Source organism: Triturus cristatus, chromosome 1_1 (assembly GCF_964204655.1).
Source record: "Triturus cristatus chromosome 1_1, aTriCri1.1, whole genome shotgun sequence".
NCBI lineage: Eukaryota > Metazoa > Chordata > Amphibia > Caudata > Salamandridae > Triturus > Triturus cristatus.
This window is the reverse complement of record NC_140579.1, coordinates 1,142,673,517-1,142,694,916: the sequence shown is the minus strand read 5'-3', so window position 1 is coordinate 1,142,694,916 and position 21,400 is coordinate 1,142,673,517.

The following is a 21,400-nucleotide window of genomic DNA, read 5'->3' as shown; positions in this document are numbered from 1 at the left end:
ACCCCTAGCACGACCCCCTACACTACTCAAACACCACAGCACTACCCTAAATCTACCCCCTGCACAAACCCCTACACCACACAAACACCACTGCGCTACCCTACTGCACTACCCTTAACCCTAAATATACCCCTGCACAAAACCCTACACTACACAAATACCACTGCAATACTCTAAACCCTAAAAAACTTACCCCAGCACGACCCCGTACACTACACAAACACCACGGCACTACCCTAAATCTACCCCTTCACAAACCCCTACACCACACAAACACCACTGCACTAAGCTACTGCACTACCCTAAACCCTAAATCTACCCCCTGCACAAACCCCTACACTACACAACCACCACGGCACTACCCTAAACCCTAAAACACTTACTCCAGCACGACCCCCTACACTACCCAAAAACCATGGCACTACACTAAACCCTAAAACACTTATCTCAGCACGACCACCTACAGTACCCAAACTTCACTGCACTACCATAAACCCTAAAACACTACCCCCAGCACGACCCCCTACACTACACAAACACCACTGGACTACCCTACTGCACTAACCTAAACCCTAAAACACTTACCCCAGCACGACCCCCTACACTACACAAACATCACGGCACTACCCTAAAACACTTACACCAGCACGACCACCTACACTACCCAAACACCACTGCACTTCCCTAAACCCTAAAACACTACCCCCAGCACGACCCCCTACACTACACAACCACCATGGCACTACCCTAAACTCTTCATCTACCCCCAGCACGACCCCCTACACCACACAAACACCACTGCACTACCCTACTGCACGACCCTAAACCCTAAATATACCCCCTGCACAAACCCCTACACCACACACACACCACTGCACTACCCTACACAACTACCCTAAACCCTAAATCTAACCCCTGCACAAACCCCTACTCTACACAATCACCACGGCACTACCCTAAACCCTAAAACACTTACCCCAGCACGACCCCCTACACTACACAAACACCATGGCACTACCCTAAATCCTAAATCTACCCCCTGCACAAACCCCTACACTACACAAACACCACTGCACTTCCCTACTGCACTACCCTAAACCCTAAATCCACCCCCTGCACAGACCACTACACCACACAAACACCACTGCGCTTCCATACTGCACTACCCTAAACCCTAAATATACCCCTGCACAAAACCCTACACTACACCATCACCACTGCACTACCCTAAACCCTAAAAAACTTACCCCAGCACGACCCCCTACACTACACAAACACCACGGCACTACCCTAAACCCTAAATCTACCCCCTGCACAAACCCCTACACCACACAAACACCACTGCACTACCGTACTGCACTACCCTAAACCCTAAATCTACCCCTGCACAAACCCCTACACTACAAAACCACCACGGCACTACCCTAAACCCTAAAACACTTACCCCAGCACGACCCCCTACACTACACAAACACCACAGCACTACCCTAAACCCTAAAACACTTACCCCAGCACGACCACCTACACTACCCAAACAACATGGCACTACCCTAAACCCTAAAACACTTACCCCAGCACCACCACCTACACTTCCCAAACATCATGGCACTACCCTAAACCTTAAAACACTTACCTCAGCACGACCACCTACACTACCCAAACACCACTGCACTAACCTAAACCCTAAAACACTTACCCCACTATGACCTACTATACTACCCAAACACCACTGTACTACCCTAAACCCTAAAACACTACCCCCAGCACGACCCCCTACACTACACAAACACCACAGCACTAGCCTAAACCCTAAAACACTTACCTCAGCACGACCCCCTACACTACACAAACACCACGGCACTACCCTACTGCACTAACCTCAACCCTAAATCTACCCACTGCACAAATCCCTCTACCACACAAACACCACTGCACTACCCTACTGCACTACCCTAAACCCTAAATCTACCCCCTGCACAAACCCCTACACTACACAAACACCATCGCACTACCCTAAACCCTAAAACACTTACCCAAGAACCACCACCTACACTACACAAACACCACTGCACTACCCCAAACCCAAAAACACTACCCCCAGCACGACCCCCTACACTACACAAACACCTCAGCACTACCCTACCGCACTACTCTAAACCCTAAAACACTTACCCCAGCACGACCACCTACACTACCCAAACACCACTGCACTACCCTAAATCCTAAAACACTACCCCAGTGTAAGATGGATTAAGCCACGCCTTATTTACAACACTAAGTTAGCATAACCGAGATAATTGTTAGCAAGCCAGCTTGTCGTTTCTGCTGCGCTGCACACAACACTGTTGTTATGTGTTATTCATTTTCAAAATGCTGACTCGACTTTGCCTTACAGGATAACAAACTGTTGTTTCACATTCTTAGCAGTGAAATGTGTCCTTGGTCTGTACATCATGCAAAGAACGAGTCTGGGTCACTAGAAGGTACAGAGTGTTGTGATTAGATTGATCGTACCACTTTTTAGACATATCATACATACAGCTACCAATATCTGAAGGACAAGCGTCTTTAATATTGCAGAACAGTTTGGTTTTATATTCATTCGAATAGAAGAGCTGATGCATGAGAGAGCTAGCTGATCCTTTGATGTGATTCTACTAAGCTGATCTATACGGTATGGGGTCCCCCCTGTTAACCTAAGAGACCTTCTAATAGTCTAATAATAATAATGTATTAGATTCTAGAGAAAGGAGTGTGGCTGTATACCACTGTCATTATTAGTATGATTGCTCCTTTCATTTTGTATGGTATTGTAATAATGCTTATGGTTCTGATCTGTACTGTTAGTCTGCTAGTGTTAGCCAAAGTACTGCATCTTAGGACGCGAGGTTTATAAAATAAACTCTTTAAACTTTACCGTGTCTGTATTATTATGTTGTGGACTAACAAATAGATACGAACAGGTATTTCGGATTCCCACCACTCCTGAGAAATAGCTAAGTCGCTTGTTCTGGTTTGTCTATACATTGGGACCGCCTAGCTAGATCTAGGCTAACGAATGGGATACTAAGCTAGTCGGATAAGGGGTTCTGGGTTCTGAGGGGAATTTTCTGGTACACCACAATTCTCTGAGGTCCTGGTCTCCTGAGCATAGTTCTGTGCAAAAGCAGAATCCCTGCAACATGGCGCACCTAACGTTTGGTCTTATGATCTGAGACGCTTTAGTAGTACTTGCGTTTAGTCCACAACTACCCTCACTCTCTTTTCCGGAAAACAAGAGTGACGGTTTAACCTACCTAGGTTTTGACTGAAGGTTCTATCAAGCTTGAAAATTAAAAAGGTTACAATTTTTGAGCCCAAGTGCTACTGTAAATATCGTTGTTACTCTTTAGGGTGTCCTTATGGTGGTTAATATTCCCGCTCATAGTAGGGTTCCTCTGCGCGCTCATTTGAGGGCTTATAGGGTACCTGATGACGGGATGGCCGTGGTCTTTGTGGTCAGTGCTGATGCCACCTACCCTTATGAGTTGTTTTACTCATGGGTGACCTTTGAGGAGGTGGATACGGACGATAATTTGTTCCACGAATATACAGCCACGCCTGTGCCTGCGGTTTATGCCCCATATAGGACACTAGAAATTCCTATTTCTGCCTGGCAGCATACAATTTGGTTTAATGGCGCCGTCCCCCATGAGGTCGTATCGGCGAGAATGGGCCCGTTATCAATTGCAGGGGCCACTTGGCCGGTACCGGCCGGATATACTCCACACCCACGCTACCTGACGGTGGGAGTGGGTGATTTACGAACGCTACACACAGCCCTGATTACGGTCCATAGGGCTTTAGTGCAGTATGTGTCACGCACAGTTCAGGTGGGAGCACCTGCAGATGCTGGGCACGGGTCGGATCACCATCACGCGGTGGTGATTAGCCCTGTTATGGTTAATGCGGTTGTCGGCAAGCGCCCCCTCAGTAAGGATGAATTTCCTTACTGGCTTGCTGAAAAATTTGATCAATTAGAAGCCGTGTTTCCGAACACTACACCTGTGGATAAACACAGGATACTCACCATTACTTTGCCGAAGGACCTGGTCCCTGAACTTGTTGATTGTGACAATTGGTGCAAGGTCTTTGCTGCGACCTATTCGAAGTGCTACGGCACTCCGTCTATGTCTGTACTACCCTCCGTCATCAAGAAAGTCCAAGAAAGTCACGGTGCGGAGGCAGCTATTGAGTTAGGATTAAGGTTTGTCGACAGTTTCGATGTGGTTTGTTCCATGGTAATGGGCAACCTCAAAGGAGATGCCATGCAGTTCCAAGTTGGTAATATGCTAGAACTTGTGGCTGATGCCGATAAACCAAGGGAGTTCGCCAAAATTATTGCAAAAGCCTATAGGATGGTTGGACGTAGTGCCTTAGGCGTGAAACCCACCATCAAAATTCCTGATGTAGTGCAGCAAACTAAGGTGAGTTCGTCTACAAAAGATGAAAAGCCCAACTTTCCTAAACAAAGTTGGCGAGCCAAAAAACAAGAGAAGCAGCAACAGAAACTGGTTTCTCGTCCTGCCTCACCCGTACAGTCGTATAGTGAACGCACTTATGATTTGCGCGATCGTACTCGTATTAAGTCACCTGATAGATTTCAGGTTTCTGAACAACGCTCTCCTCGTTCTTCACAGGAAACATCGACTTCGCACACTGGTGGTGGCGAGCGTGGGAGAGGACGGGGCACTCAAGGTCGAAACCAGCCCCAGCCAGACTCACGGTAAAAGCAAGCAGGAAGACACTGCCAGACAACGTCCACCGTTTCAGAAAAAGAAAGTTGCTGCTATCTCAGCGAGATATGCCTCAGATGGTCAGGACACAGCTTCGGAACCTGACATGGGCACTAACGCTGCTAGACAGCGCGGCAGAGGTTACAGTAGTGCGGGAAGCATTGCGTCCATTTCTGGAGGCGACAGCAACTGACATTTATGTGACAGTTGAAACTGCTGATACTCGCGTAGCTCCCCCAGAAAGATTATTTGAAATAGTGCTTAATATTGAGGGTGACATACAACGCAAAATTAAAGTGGTTTTTTGGGATAATCTTACCACCACCTATGATATTCTTTTGGCGGAGAAAGATTGGCCTCCGGCTTTCATTTTGGACGCTCCAAGGGGAGAGGAAGTTATACTTCCTTCCTTTGGGCACGCAGTGCCCACGGATGAGTCTACTAGGTTAGCCGGGAAGTGGGCACAGGTGCTTGCACCTGCGTTATATCGTAATCAGATTGGCTGGGATAAATGTTCTCCCAATCACGAGATTCCATTGCGATCCGATCCCCAGCCTCAACCCCAATATCCCATGCGTTGCGAGGCAAGATCTCACGTCGCGTCCATCCTTGAACAATTGGAATATCAAGGAGTGATTGAGACATGTGTGTCACCCATGAATAATCCTTTATTCACTGTGACGAAGCCTGACGGGTCGTACCGCCTAGTTTTGGATTACCGGCATTTAAACTCGCATTGCCGGACGTGTGCGGTACAAAATACTCATAGTTCGGCTCTCGTCAATAGTCTTGTGAGAAAACGTTTCAAAACTACGCTAGACTTATCAAATGGCTTTTATTGCCATAACCTGGCCCCTCTTAGTTATGAGTGGACAGCATTCACCTCGGGTGACAAACAAAAATTGTTCAAACGGCTCCCGATGGGCTATAAAAACAGCCCTGGAGTTTTTGCCGCTCGCGTGGTCTCTCTCTTGGAGATGGTAGACCCGGAGGCATACTCGTATGTTGATGACATCTATCTGACAGACGACGATTTGCTTCCACACCTTGCTCGTGTGGATAACATAGTGACTATGTTTGCAGACTTCGGTTACAAGTTTAACTTTAAGAAGTCCCACATTGCTGAGTTTACAGTGTTGTTCTTGGGGTACGAACTCAATAATGAGGGTCGAGGCTTGGCACCGCAATTCCTTGAGAAATGCGCACGCCTTCGTATCCCTACGACACTGAAAAAACTCCAATCCCTGCTGGGTTTTCTGAATTTCGGTCGATCCTACATTCCTGATTATGCCCAGCGTATCAAGACGCTTTATGCCTTGATACAACCAATTTTTACCAGATCTTGCTGGCTGCCAGAGCACTCATTAGCATTGTATACTTTGCAAACTGATCTTCTTACAGCTAAATATCTAAAAACTCGTGACAACCACACCAACCTGGTCATAAGAATTGTTCCAGGCACGGAAGGTTTCACGTACTTAACGTTTAATGAGGGCGACACAGTCCCCATTGCTTACAAATCTCATCTGTACACTTCGGCTGAGCTGCGTTTTTCCACTGTTGAAAAAGTCTTGACAGCAGTTCAGATGGCGATCCTGAAAGAACGAGCGCTATCACAAGGAAAGCGCATGCTGGTGGTAACACCGTTTCCTGCTCTTGAAGCAGTCACTAAAGCTAGTGTACCGAATTCTAAGGCTTTGCATCCAAGGTGGATACAGTGGGCGACCTCCTTAGCTTCGCCTGACGTCGAATACATCTTTGACGCGGCGTTGCAGACTCAAGAGAGTTTGGAGTATGAATTTGTTCATCCTGCTCCTCTGTCATTGCGCCCCATCGAGGAATACCATTGTGTCATATACACTGACGGGTCGGCGCAGCCCGCAACTGGATCAAGGCACGCTTATTCAGCGGCTTGTGCAATTGTAGTCGGTACTTTCATAAATGGAGAGTTCCAATCTGATGCAGTGCATACGCAGTCATTGGGTGATTGTACCGCGCAGTTGGTGGAGCTTCGTGCTCTAGTGCTTGCACTTGAGTTTGCTGATTACAGGGTCGCTACTCTTATAGTGAGTGATTTTTACTATTGTGTTCAATCTTACAACGACAATTTGCTTTTTTGGATTATGAATGGTTTTCGTGATTCCAAAGGTGGCACAGTAAAGCATAAAACGCTTTGGGCTCGAGTAGCAGAACTTAAAGGGAGTCTGCCACTTGTGAATGTAATTCACACTCTTGGTCACCAACGAGTTGGTGTCCATGCTGTCGGTAACAGTTTGGCTGACGAGGCAGCTAAAACAGCAGTGGCAACATATTTAGTAGCAGCAGTTACAAGATCAAAATCTAAGATAGATGCTGACATCTTGGCAGCTATTGCTGCTTTTGAGACAGGGACAAACTTCCCTAGAGGTTTCCCTTCTCGATACCATTATCACTTAAGTCCTGATAACGTCCCGTTAGTGAGGATTAACGACGTTGGTGATAGATTGATTCCCAACGCGGACTGCAGACCAAATTTGATAACGGCTGCCCACGAAGGTGTTGCGTCTGCGCATGCTGGAGTGTCGGCAACTGTGTCTCTTTTACAGCAACGTTACTGGTGGTACGGTTTGTATAAACAAGTGCGGGTTTATGTACTTAGTTGTGACATTTGCCAGCAGATTAAACCTTCTTCTGTTGCGCGTCCACCTCCAACGCAGCTGCATATATCTAATCAACCACTTGCGTGTGTTTATTTAGATCACTGTGGTCCTTTTACCTCTGATACTGCGTACAAGTACATCTTGGTTGCAGTGGATTCGTGCACACGTTTTCTGTGGGTGTGGCCACAAAGGAGTGCTGATGCCAGGACTGTCATCAAAGCATTGCGTGTCTTTATAGGGAGTTTTGCGTGTGGTACCCTTCACTCTGATCAGGGCCCGGCGTTCGCCTCTAAGGCGTACAAAGAAGCAATGAGAAGTTTGGGGGTCCAAGTCAAATTTTCGTCTCCATACCGGCCTGAGGGCAATAGTGTTGTGAAACGGATGAACCGTGACCTAAAGCAATCGTTGACAGCCAAGGTGTTAGGTACAGGCCGGAACTGGCTTGCCCACTTGAATGACGTCCAACGTGCACTTAATAACCTCCCTAGAAGGTCTCTGGGTGGGCGGACCCCGTACATGATGCTCTTTGGAGTGAGAATGTTTGTTCCAGACCTTGATGGTCTAGACATGGCGGCGGCTGCCGCGCCTTTTGACCTAGATGACCACTGTGCTGTATTGCAGAATCTACAAGAAGCAAGAGACACTCTAGCAAAGGAACACGTGCCCTCTACATCCGAAGAAGCGCTCCTGATTCCGGTAGTCGGCTGGCTGCCTCGAGTTGGTGACCTGGTCTGTGAGAAGGTGGAGAACAAGAAGGAGTTTGGCCCATCTTATCGTGCACCAGTCCCGGTGCTTGGAGTATTGGGTACACATACAGTTGTTTTACCCCCACTTCCTGGTCGCAAGGGTAACAGGTACATTTCAATTGAGAATGTCAAGCTACACAGGGTGGCCGATTCTCCATAGTATGACACCTTCGGTTTCCTGCCCTTCGATGCTGAGAAACTCTGTTGTGATGCCACCCTCTATCATCGTGCCTGAAGTTTCCATTGAGATGCTTACAGTTACTGATCCGCCTGGGCCACCTACTGCTGGTGGTTTGCCAGATGATCCTGAGTATGCTTATCCTGCAGAAGTCCCTTTGCCCCTATTACATACAACAACACTTACCCAGTCCCATTCTTCCTTTGAAACTGAATCATTGACTTCCACTGCCCCTTCCAAAACTTCTATATTTTTTGCCTGGTTCAAGAGACATTTTTTGGTTGCACCTTGGACTTACATCTGGTTGGTGCTGATTTGTATTTTTTTATTCATGACAATTGGCTTTGTGGTAGTGTTTTTTAGACTTATCAATGGACACTACCTGAATGAGCGTTCTACAATTCAATTAATTGATGGAACTTTGGCCCCCCATTCCTCATCACACATCATGAAAAGAGACCAGACGTTTGTGAACATCACCGCCTGGCCTGTACGTGATGGGATTGCTTGGGATACAGTGAACTTTCAAATTCATGGTCCCACCGAAGTTATTAATGTGCCAACTGTTTTTCGTGTTTCTATGGGTGATGTAGTTAAACAAAACATCCGCTCAGATGATTGGGATGTACAAGCAATAGAAGCACTGTTTTCTGATTTAAAATATTATGCTGCATTTGATGCTGAAGATCTGTATTTAAATACTGCAAACTACGATGAGCAATTTTGTTTTCAACATTATGGCACACATTTCCTACACAGAGCAAATACTTTTCGAAATTTTGTTAATTTCACTCAATGGGAACATTGTCCTGTCCCTGTACCTGGCAGCTCTGCCACTTTATTGAAAAAATTCACATATTTTTCGGATTTTAGTGTGTCAAACCCTGATTCTTTTTATTTTAAGGTGGCGGTAGAACCCACTTCTAAGGTCAGACTGACACACACACAAAATTATTATATTCCAAATCCTTTATGGATGAATTGGCTATTGGAGGTTATGACGTATGGAAAGCTACTATCGATCTTAAATCGGTTTGGGGAACTAAACCATGGCAGGTACAAGGAACAGAAGCTTTGCATCGTGCCTGTCTTATCCCAAACCATATATTATTTTTAAATTCGTCTATTTTTCAGACCACTTCTTTTGGATTGGCTATATCTAAAAAATTAATTTCTACCTCGATCCCGGATCTGGGTGCTTATCCTGGTTGGGAGAATCACTCAGATCTGTCCCTTACTATGTTGCAGTCCCTTGTTTCCAATAGCACCTTCAATATTTCAACATTGAATCCTGAGGGTTGGTTGGTGTGGCAAACAAGCTCAGATTCCTGTCAACGTCAGTTTCTCGATTTGGCTCCAGGGTATACACAACTTAGAGTTGACCCTCGTTTTACATCTTCACACACGGTGACTACCTACTCTGTAGGTAAGTTATGTCATTCGTGGCTGCAACATTCCACGTTAACTTCAGTTAAGCTTCATTTATCACGATTAAATGACAAAATAGATTTGAATGATTTTATTAAGGGTCCTGCAAATGGCAGGTCTAAACGATGGGCTTATGCTATTTACAATGAGATTTGGAAATTGTCGCAAATTGAAGCTGCTTCTAGACTGCGTGCTATTGACCAGGCCAATATGGAAAAAGTATTGGCTGTGATAGATAATAGTATTAATACTTTGTCTTCTAGAATTTATACGTTAGATAATATTGTTTCTTCTGTCGTAGCTATTGTGCAAGAAGATGTATCTGTATTGTTTCATGGCCAAAATCAGTTGCGTTCAATTATGCAGTTTGCATGGACATTACAAACGTTAAAGGCAGGGAATGTCCCTTGGGATTACATGAATATTTCATCGTTGTTCCTACCTTTTAATTTGACAGCAAAACAGCAGTTCATGTCCATGAAAGACGCAACTTACGCGTTGCTGCACATTGAAAAATTAGAGCCTTTACCTTTTTCTGTAGCTGAGTTGAATTCAGCCGTGTGGCTTATCCACGGATTAGTCACTTTACCTTTTAGTTTGTTCAAATTTAGTTCGTGCATGAAGCATTATGCCATTGGCAGATATGAACAACTTGGTGATGCGTTCCTGCACAAAGTTTGGTCACTTCCGTTCACTTACAGATGCGTAAGGGATGGCAAGGAGGTTTACTTAAAAGGTGAAGAATTCACTTCCGCTCCTGATCACTCTGTGGTTTGTAGACATATACAATTACATGGCGCTTGCAATATACACGCTCCTACTTTAGCTTGTGTCCTAAAGGGGATTCCAATGCCAGTTATAACGTCTTCTTTTTTTTTTCTTGTGAAGATTTGTATTGTTTTCTTTCAACACAGTACATTGTATTTGCGGTTGATTACGCATTCGTTTTCCAGCATATAACAAGGTCACAAGTGGCCCAACCCCCAACCACCCAACATCATCCCCACACATTCGCCCAAATCCGACAGCCACGCCCCATATGTACATCATAAAGTCTTGCAACTCAGTCCGCGTCAAGGGTTTCATCATCAAGCGTTGGTGGCGGCTCACATATACCCCCTCGATGCTTATTCCATGCCCCTCATACTTTAGACCATTTTTGAGGACACCCCCTCCCGATGAACACTGATCGCTCGGCTAGCATAGCCATGTCCATGTCCCTCCCCCATACGGACAGCAGCGGTACCTCTCCCACCCCCCACTTCTGAGCTATGTTCCGCTTAGCTATCACGTCTCCCAACGTAGCCCAGCTCTGCGCCTGCCGGCTAAGGTCATTAGGTTCCCATACATTTAGCAGGCAGCGCCTGGGCTCCGGCAACAGCGACACTCCCCCCGCCTGGGACAGCGTCCGCATCACTCGCCTCCAGTATTCTTGGATTTTGGGGCACTCCCAGATGGTGTGGTAGAAGGTACCCTCCTCCCCGCAACCGCGCAGGCAGAATGGATTGGGTGCCCTCCCTATTTTGTGTAGCGTGTACCTGGTATAATATGACCGATGCAAAATCCGGAGCTGTACCAATCTAAGCCTAGAAGGTATCCCCGCCTCCCGGGGGGACGCCAGTGCCTCCCTCCACTCTGGGTCATCAAATTCCCCTACATCGCTGGACCACTTCTCCCGCAGGGATCCCATAGGGTCCGGAAGGTTATTTATCAACTTTCGATACGTGAATGATGTGGCCCTCTTGGGCATATAATCTGTGAGCAGCCTGTCCTCCAGTGGCGACGCCTCCGGAACTGTGGCCCCAGACTCCAAAGCGGAGAGTAACGCTTGTTTGATTTGTGTTTATCGGAACCATTCCAAAGACGCCAGCTCGTATTGTTGCTGCAGGCGCGAGAAGGCAATCACCTCACCCTTATGCCACATGTCGCCCACTGTGGAGATTCCGATGTCGTCCCATTTATCGAAGCCCTTGCTATGCCTAAGTCTCCCGAGCCGTTTCGTATGCCACAAGGGCGTGAGTTGGGTCAAAACTCCTCTCCACCCCAGCCGGGCCTGGGCCGCATGCCATATGGCCACGGTCTGCCTCAGAGGGCCAATGAGGTCTGGGTTTAGCCTCCCGTCGTACAAGGGCGATAGCATACCCCTCGCGCCCAGTATGTCTCTGTCCGCTTTGAATGCCGGATCCGAATGTGGGGCGTGGAGCCATTGGTTGATGACCTTTAGCTGCGTCGCCCAATAGTAAAGCTGAATTTTGGGAAGCGCTATCCCCCCGTCGTACCAGCCGCGGGTGAGTTTGGACTGTGCAATACGCACCGGCCCGTTGTGCCACAGAAGACTAGTCACCTGTGCCGTGATTGAACGGAAATACGCCGGCGGTACTTGGTATGGCATATTTTCCAGCACGTAGATGAAGCGAGGCAAGGCCATCATCTTAAAGAGCGCCGCCCTCCCCAGCAGGGTCAGCGGCAGCGCCCCCCAGTGACGGACATCCCGCCTAAGACGGTCCAATGGGGGCTGAAGATTCTTCTGGTAAAATTCAGCCTGATCCACGGTGATGTGTATACCCAAATACTTAAATGATCCTTCCGCCACCCTGAGGGGACACTCCGCCGGTAATTGCGGTGGAGGGCCGCACAGCAGATACATGACAGATTTGGACCAGTTTATCGTGTACCCTGACGCCTTGCCAAAAACCCTGCATATATTGAGTAGCGTTAGGATGGAACGCCGCGGGGAGGCCAGATACAACAGGATATCGTCCGCGTAGAGAGAAACTCTGTCCTCCCAACCATCCGACCACCTGAGTCCCCGTATCGAGGGTTCCCAACGTATCCACGCCGCCAGAGGTTCCAGCACAAGGGCAAATAACAATGGCGACAGGGGGCAGCCCTGGCGCGTGCCCCGCGACAGGGGGAAATCGTCGGACATATGCCCGTTGGCTGCAACATGAGCCACCGGCTTGGTGTACAAGAGTCGAATCCAGGCGCAGAATTTGGGCCCAAATCCCAGATGGCGAAGGACTGCAAACGAAAAGGGCCTTTCGACCATGTTGAACGCCATCTGCGCGTCCAAGGATAGAAGCACCGCTGGCTCCCCAGCCCGATCCGTCCGGGCCAGCACCCCGTGCAGTCGCCTCAGATTATGGGACGTACTTCTGCCGGGCATTAAGCCGGACTGGTCCGGATGTATAATTTCGGACAGGTGCGGTGTCAGTCTAGTCGCCAGCAGCTTAACCAGAATCTTGGCCTCTGCATTGAGTAACGAGATGGGGCGGTAGGAAGTACACTTGCCCGCCGGCTTACCTGGCTTTGGTACGACCACAATAGTGGCTGTACGCTGATCAGGCGGGAGTTCGCCTCGCTGCAAACTGTCCGAAAACATATTGAGCAGGTGAGGAGCAAGTGTCCCCACCGTTCTCTTATACAGCTCAACCGGGATACCATTGGGACCTGCCGCCTTACCCGACTGAAGCGCTCCCACTGCAGCCTGTATTTCCTCTACCGTAAGATCGGCTTCCAGGGCCGTCATCGCAGTAGGGGCCAATCTGGGCATATCCAGATCCTTAAAATACGTCAGCGCCTCCTCCTCTGACATGGAGGAAGCGGAAGAGTAGACTGCTTGGAAGTGTCCTGCCAGGACATTCACTATGTCACGCGGGTCAGTCGTTACCTGACCTACCCCCGAGCTGAGCTGCGCTATCCACCTAGAACCTCCTTCCTTTTTATCCAACCATGCCAGCAGCTTCCCTGTCTTGTCCCCAACATCATAGATTCTGTGCCACGTGGCCTCTAACCGCTGCCTGGTACGCTCCGCAAGGTGCTCCTTATATTTCATCTGCGCCGCCCGCAGTCCCCGAGAGGTCTCAGGCGACGGGTGTGCGGCCTGTCGTGCCTCTGCCGCGTTAAGGTCTGATTCTAGCGACCGCAGCTCAAGATACTGCTCGCGCCTGTGCGCCGCAATGGAAGCGATTGCATGCCCTCTCAGGACTGTTTTGTACGCTTCCCAGAGGACAGCCGGGGAGTCAACAGAAGAGGTGTTTTCTTGAAAGTAGAGACTCGTAGCCTTCCCGAGTGCGTTGCAGATGGCGGGGACCTGGAGATAGCCCGGGTGGATGGAGGGAGTACGGCGTCTAGTCAGGTGATAGTGCGTGTATTGTAGTAATATCGGGGAGTGATCTGATATGCCCCTGGGCCTGATCTCCACCCTGTCCACATACTGGAGACTGCCCTCCGAACCCAGGAAGTAGTCTATCCTAGTCAAGCTATTGTGCACCCCCGAGTGGTACGTGTTCTGATGTTGTGTTGGGTGGTGAAGCCTCTATATATCCGTCAATCCAAGTGCCTCGAAGAAACTCCCGAGGCGGGATGCCCGCCCTCCACCAGCCCGTGCCGGGTGGCGATCGAGCAGACCGTCAACAACCGCGTTAAAATCACCGCCCATTATGAGCTCCCCCTCCGGCAGATCAAGCAGGAATCCGCTCAGCGCAGGAAGTGCCGCAGCATGCAGGGCAGGAGGAATGTAAACCGAAACAATATTCAAGGGGCGCCCCTCCCATTGAGCATGGAGCGCTGCAAATCTCCCCGAACCATCGGTCTTAGTTTGGTGTATGATTAATGGGGACTGTTTTTTTACCATAATACCCACCCTGCGAGAACCGGAGGAGAATTCAGAGTGTACTACCATCTTGTACCCCCACCTATCCATCGCCTTACTAGCAGTGCCAATTAGATGGGTCTTCTGCAACAGGACCACCGCAGGGGAGCATCTCTTAAGACTCTGGAGGACCAAACCCCTTTTAATCTTGTCGCCTAAACCGCGCACGTTCCACGTGAGTAGGGAGAGAGGCTGCGCCGGAGTGAGGTGGAACCCCTCAGACTGCCCTAGCGCTGTGTCAGCCATACCCGCAGTTGGAGTAGCGCAGAGCTGACGCTATGAACGGATCGGCACAGGTCGTGCCTGCAGTGCTTGGTGCTTGTACTGTATGTTGAAACAGCCTTGACATTGTAAACAAACACTTTAGAACAAAACCTACGAACAACCCCTTACCCCCCCACCCCCTCCCTGCCTCCCTGCCATACGGATTCCAAACTGCCCGCCACCCCAACTCAGCAGAGTGCTCAAAACCCAAGTCCCAAAACAGTACTTGCGTGTAGTGGAGCGGGCGGTCCGAGGAAGGCCAAATACTTCCCCTTTGCCGAAGTCCAACTGTCCACCCCTTGAAGTATAACTGAGCAGGCACCATCTACTCCCGTAGGTCATCAAGTTCTCGGCACCTTTAAAAATCAACAAGGAACATCCAGCACGGCGCCCCACTGCATCCTAGAGCCGGTCCGAGTCCTCCTCTCCCCGATCCTGGTCGCCGGTGTCCTCCGTTCCCTCCGTGCGCCGCCTCCGCCTGTCCGATCTCCCAGGGCCGCCCACCTGCCGCCATCCCTCAAGCCAGTCGTGTGCTTCCTCCGGCGTCTCGAAAAACAGTGTCTTACCCTCCGCCACCACCCGCAGGCGCGCCGGAAAAATCATGGAGTAGGGCAGCTCGCGGGCTCTCAGCGCCTTCCTGATCTCCAGAAAGCTTCACCGCCGCCGTGAAGTCTGGGAAGAACGACATCGTCGAGTTCTGAATCTGCAGCGGCAGCGCCACCCGGGCCGTTTGAAGGATGGCATCCCTGTCGCGGAAATTGAATATACGGGCCAGCACTGGCCGGGGGGGCGCCCCAACCTTGGGCCTACCCCCAGGCACTCTATGGGCGCACTCCACTGAGAAGAATGACGAGAGACCCCGAGGTTGCAATCTGGTTTTTATCAAATCTTCCACGTACAGGTCCATGGCGGACTTCCCTTCACTTTCGGGAATTCCCGTGATCCGTACGTTATTGCGCCGGGAGCGCACTTCCTGGTCGTCCATCTTTGCCGCCATTTTCTTGGTTTCGGCCTCTAGCTGGGACAACTTTTGGAGCAGAAAATTAGTGTCTTTCGTTAAGGCGGTTGTCGCTTGTTCCACTTCCGTGACCCTGGTCGTCATTTTTTGGAGGTCCGCCCTGAGTAGGGACACATCTGTGGAGATGAACCCCACCGTGGTCTGCACTTTGGTGAGAGCTGCCATTATGTCCTCCAGCGTCACTTTAGGCGCTCCAGCCTCATCGCCAGCCTTGTCCGCCCTCCCATTCCTCTCGGCCACCGCGGCGGCGTCTTTAATGTAGGCAAACTTGTCCAGCTTACCCTGCTGGTGCGTGCGATTCCCCCTCCCCGACATCTTGGGGCTGGTGGGCGCAGTCGCGGGTCGTCTCTGCTCCTCACCAAGCAGGCCGATCAAAAACACCAACAAAGCCCCCAGCTGGCAGCACCTCGGCCCAGGATGACAAGACGGCCACCGGCTCTCCTTAAAGGCAGTTGGGTGCAGCAGGCGCGATCACCGCCGCGCCTCGCCTCTCCTCTCCAGGCCCCCACCTGCGCAGCGCGATTCACGGGGCCACGCGAGGGCAGCTGCACAAAGGGAGAGAGAGCTCCACTGCCGGGGATCACCGCGCCGGACACAGCATAGCAGGGCGATCTCCCTTCTCCCAGATCACGCCGGTGTCAGTCCCCCTCCAGGGGCCGCCTCACGATGTCTGCGGTGTGATAACACCGTGCGGGGCACTCCCACCGGGCCTCAGTGCGTGGATGAGCCCCGCTCGCTGCAGCGCCGCCTCCTCCAAAGCGGCATTCAGATCCGGCCGTCTCCGGGAGCTGCCCGATCCCAGCTTCCCTCGCACCGCGCCCGGCCTCCAGCCAAATCGAGGCCCCGGTCGCGGCCAACGGCGCAGGCCACAAATGTCGAATCGGTGCCGAGTAAGCTCCCGACCATGTAGGAGCCCCAGAGTCGGCTCAGCCGGCGGCGCTTCTTTTAGGCTCACAGCCTAGTACATTAAGGGACAGCTTGCTGAGCGGATGAGTGCACGGATGCCTGGGGAGTCGGCCTCACCCTCGGAGCTCCTTTAGGCTGCGGCCATCTTGCTTGGCTGCTAGCCACGCCCCCCATAACGTCTTCTTTTAAGCTGCTTGCCAACGGTAGTTATTGCTTTTAAATAGTGAAGTTTGCTGTGGGATGCTAGTGGGTATTCCTTACATAGTCACTGTTTCGCAAAAAGTAGTTTGCACCCCCACCCCCGCAAGGCCGACTCGATATATCCATCTGGCCAGCGATTCCAACCTTGAACGCAGAGTTCAATAGGATGAGCAGAATAAGGGCTCTTTTGTCTAAAAAAGAGCTTGCGTTGTCTTCGTCCCGTGAAACATTTCTTCTTAATGTGGCGAACACACGCATTGAGGTACAAGCTCTTTTAAATACTGACCTCCCCCTCCATTTTGGAACCTTGATTCAAACTATCTTTAATGCTTCGTCTACGACTGGCCTTGTTCATTTTTTTAAAATTGTGGGCTCGGGCCTCGTGATATCTTTCCAGACTGTTTTTGGTGTGATCCCCGCATTTTTACATTCTATTTTTTCAAGTGTCTTCAGAGGGTTCCCCTTGCTCCTCGCTTTGGTGGCTGGGATCCTCTTGTTGATTTGCGCACCAGGAGTTGCAAGACAGCATGCTCCGCTTGCTCCATCTTCGTAGCCGGATGCTTGATTACTACGGCACCTTACCGCTGGCGGTATTAAGCGTCAAGTATGGATTGTCTTTCCGGTTTCCTATTTTTACGTGTGTGCAACCTGTCTTTCATTGCCTAGATTGTCCCTTCCAATGGGCTCTGGACTTGTGCCTGTCAAACTTGGCATCACCTGACCCGGATTTTGATGAACTAATGTGTCTCTTAGTGGCTCATGAATTTGATTGTTCTGGTGTCGGGTTTATGGCTTTGGGTGCTGCACACAGAGTCCTTGGTAACTGGGATATCGGAGAGGCAGCTATTGAATTCCTTGAAAGGAGTTATATCAAGGATGCTGTCAGTTGTCCTATCATGGTGCTGGATGCTCCGATAATTGATGAACACGTGTGTTCCTTTCCCTTGTTAAATTGGATGGCAGATACTTTTGCGGACCGCTCCAATGATTTCCTCTTGGAAGCTGTTGCAACTTACGGTGCTTATACCTTTATGGATTGACTGATTGACATTGTCACTCCAGGATGCATCCAGGTCTATTAATTATTCATCGAAATGTTTACAATTTTTTTTTGTTTTTAACGATTTTTTGATTCTCGGACTTTACGCTTACCTTATATGGACTTGTAGTTCATGCCCTTGGTTTCGTGCTATATCACTTGAACTCTGCGTTCTTGATAAGTATATCCCTATTGGTCAGTGCTCCGATCATGGGGTGGGTGTAAGATGGATTAGGCCACGCCCTATTTACAACACTAAGTTAGCATAACCGAGATAATTGTTAGCAAGCCAGCTTGTCGTTTCTGCTGCGCTGCACACGACACTGTTGTTATGTGTTATTCATTTTCAAAATGCTGACTCGACTTTGCCTTACAGGATAACAAACGGTTGTTTCACATTCTTAGCAGTGAAATGTGTCCTTGGTCTGTACATCATGCAAAGAACGAATCTGGGTCACTAGAAGGTACAGAGTGTTGTGATTAGATTGATCGTACCACTTTTTAGACATATCATACATACAGCTGCCAATATCTGAAGGACAAGTGTCTTTAATATTGCAGAACAGTTTGGTTTTATATTCATTCGAACAGAAGAGCTGATGCATGAGAGAGCTAGCTGATCCTTTGATGTGATTCTACTAAGCTGATCTATACGGTATGGGGTCCCCCCTGTTAACCTAAGAGACCTTCTAATAGTCTAATAATAATAATGTATTAGATTCTAGAGAAAGGAGTGTGGCTGTATACCACTATCACTATTAGTATGATTGCTCCTTTCATTTTGTATGGTATTGTAATAATGCTTATGGTTCTGATCTGTACTGTTAGTCTGCTAGTGTTAGCCAAAGTACTGCATCTTAGGACGCGAGGTTTATAAAATAAACTCTTTAAACTTTACCGTGTCTGTATTATTATGTTGTGGACTAACAAATAGATACGAACAGGTATTTCGGATTTCCACCACTCCTGAGAAATATCTAAGTCGCTTGTTCTGGTTTGTCTATTCATTGGGACCGCCTAGCTAGATCTAGGCTAACGAATGGGATACTAAGCTAGTCGGATAAGGGGTTCTGGGTTCTGAGGGGAATTTTCTGGTACACCACAATTCTCTGAGGTCCTGGTCTCCTGAGCATAGTTCTGTGCAAAAGCAGAATCCCTGCAACACCAGCACGACCCCCTACACTACACAAACACCACAGCACTACCCTAAACCCTAAATCTACCCCCTGCACAAACCCCTACACTACACAAACACCACTGCACTTCCCTACTGCACTACCCTAAACCCTAAATCTACCCCCTGCACAAACCCCTCCACCACACAAACACGACTGCGCTACACTACTGCACTACCCGAAACCCTAAATCTACCCCCTGCACAAACCCCCACACTACACAAACACCACTGCACTACCCTAAACCCTAAAAAACTTACCCCAGCACGACCCCCTACACTACACAAACACCACGGCACTACCCAAAACCCTAAATCTACCCCCTGCACAAACCCCTATACTACACAAACACCACAGCACTACCCTAAACCCTAAAACACTTACCCCAGCACAACTCCCTACACTACACAAACACCACGGCACTACCCTAAACCCTAAATCTACCCCCTGCACAAACCCCTACACAACACAAACACCACTGCACTACCCTACTGCACTACCCTAAACTCTAAATCTACCCCCTGCACAAACCCCTATACTACACAAACACCACGGCACTACCCTAAACCCTAAAACACTTACACCAGCAAGACCCCCTACACTACACAAACACCACGGCACTACCCTAAAACACTTACCCCAGCACGACCACCTACACTACCCAAACACCACTGCACTACCCTAAACCCTAAAGCACTACCCCCAGCACGACCCCCTCACTACACAAACACCACGGCACTACGCTAAACCCTAAATCTACCCCCTGCACAAACCCCCACACCACACAAACACCACTGCACTACCCTACTGCACTACCCTAAACCCTAAGTCTTACCCCCTGCACAAACCCCCTACACTACCCAAACACCACTGCACTACCCTAAACCCTAAAACACTACCCCCAACACGACCCCCTACACTACACAAACACCACGGCACTACCCTACTGCACTACCCACAACCCTAAATCTACCCCCTGCACAAATCCCTATACCACACAAACACCACTGCACTACCCTAAACCCTAAATCTACTCCCTGCACAAACCCCTACACTACACAAACACCACTGCACTACCCTAAACCCTAAAACACTACCCCCAGCATGACCCCCTACACTACACAAACACCACGGCACTACCCTAAACCCTAAATCTACCCCTGCACAAACCCCTACACCACACAAACACCACTACACTACCCTACAGCACTACCCTAAACCCTAAATCTTACCCCCTGCACAAACCCCCTACACTACCCAAACACCACTGCACTACCCTAAACCCTAAAACACTACCACCAACACGACCCCCTACACTACACAAAAACCACGGCACTACCCTACTGCACTACCCACAACCCTAAATCTACCCCCTGCACAAATCCCCATACCACACAAACACCACTGCACTACCCTAAACCCTAAATCTACTCCCTGCACAAACCCCTACACTACACAAACACCACTGCACTACCCTAAACCCTAAAACACTACCCCCAGCATGACCCCCTACACTACACAAACACCACGGCACTACCCTAAACCCTAAATCTACCCCTGCACAAACCCCTACACCACACAAACACCACTGCACTACCCTACTGCACTACCCTAAACCCTAAATCTACCCCCTGCACAAACCCCTACACTACACAAACACCACTGCACTTCCCTACTCCACTACCCTAAACCCTAAATCTACCCCCTGCACAAACCCCTACACTACACAAACACCACTGTACTACCCTAAACCCTAAAACACTTACCCCAGCACGACCCCCTACACTACACAAACACCACAGCACTACCCTAAACCCTAAATCTACCCCCTGCACAAACCCCTACACCACTGCACTACCCTACTGCACTACCCTAAACCCTAAATCTACTCCCTGCACAATCCCCTACACTACACAACCACCACGGCACTACCCTAAACCCTAAAACACTTACCCCAGCACGACCCCCTACACTACACAAACAACACGGCACTACCCTAAACCCTAAAACACTTACCCCAGCACCACCACCTACACTTCCCAAACACCATGGCACTACCCTAAACCCTAAAACACTTACCCCAGCATGACCCCCTACACTACACAAACACCACGGCACTACCCTAAACCCTAAAACACTTACCCCAGCATCACCACCTACACTTCCCAAACACCATGGCACTACCCTAAACCCTAAAACACTTACCTCAGCACAACCACCTACACTACCCAAACACGACTGCACTAACCTAAACCCTAAAACACTTACCCCAGTATGACCTACTATACTACCCAAACAGCACTGCACTACTCTAAACCCTAAAACACTACCCCCAGCATGACCCCCTACACAACACAAACACCACGGCACTAGCCTA